The sequence below is a fragment of the Bison bison genome, unplaced genomic scaffold, assembly GCF_000754665.1.
Source record: "Bison bison bison isolate TAMUID 2011002044 unplaced genomic scaffold, Bison_UMD1.0 scf7180017855113, whole genome shotgun sequence".
In the NCBI taxonomy this organism is placed as follows: domain Eukaryota; kingdom Metazoa; phylum Chordata; class Mammalia; order Artiodactyla; family Bovidae; genus Bison; species Bison bison.
Window position 1 is genome coordinate 25304 of NW_011485686.1, and position 611 is coordinate 25914.

Consider the following 611-nt stretch of genomic DNA (forward strand, 5'->3'; position numbering starts at 1 on the left):
GGTTGGATGGTATCACCAACTCCATGGACATGAGTTTGGGTAAATTCCGTTAGTTGGTGATGGACAGCGAGGCCTGGCATGCTGCAGTCCATGGGGTTGCAAAGAGTTGGACACGACTGAGTGACTGAATTGAACTGAACTGATATCATTACACTGAATAACAATGTAGTGCCTGTCTTGCTGATCTCTCTCTCTCTTTTGCTGACTATAAGGAATCAGCCATGTTCACCAACCCCATGCCACAATGAGCTGAGGGTTATCTCTGGTTGTCAACAAAAAGCTGATGTTCTTAGTCCTAGAGCTGCATGGAATTGAATACCACCAAGAACCACCTGGATTTTTCCCCAAAGCTCCAGATGATAACTCAATCTTGATCAAAACCCTCAGTACATTCTTGTGACATCCTAAGCAGAAGACCCAGCTAAGCTGTGCCCAGATTCCTAACCCACATAAGAGCTTAAAACAACATTCTTATCTCATAGTTTAAGTTTGTGGAAATATTGTTATGTAGCAGAAAATAACTAATACACCTTGCCTTCCTACTACTTTAAGTTTCTGTAGGCCTTGGGTGGTTTTTTTTAAATTGGAGGATAATCGCTTTACAATGTTGT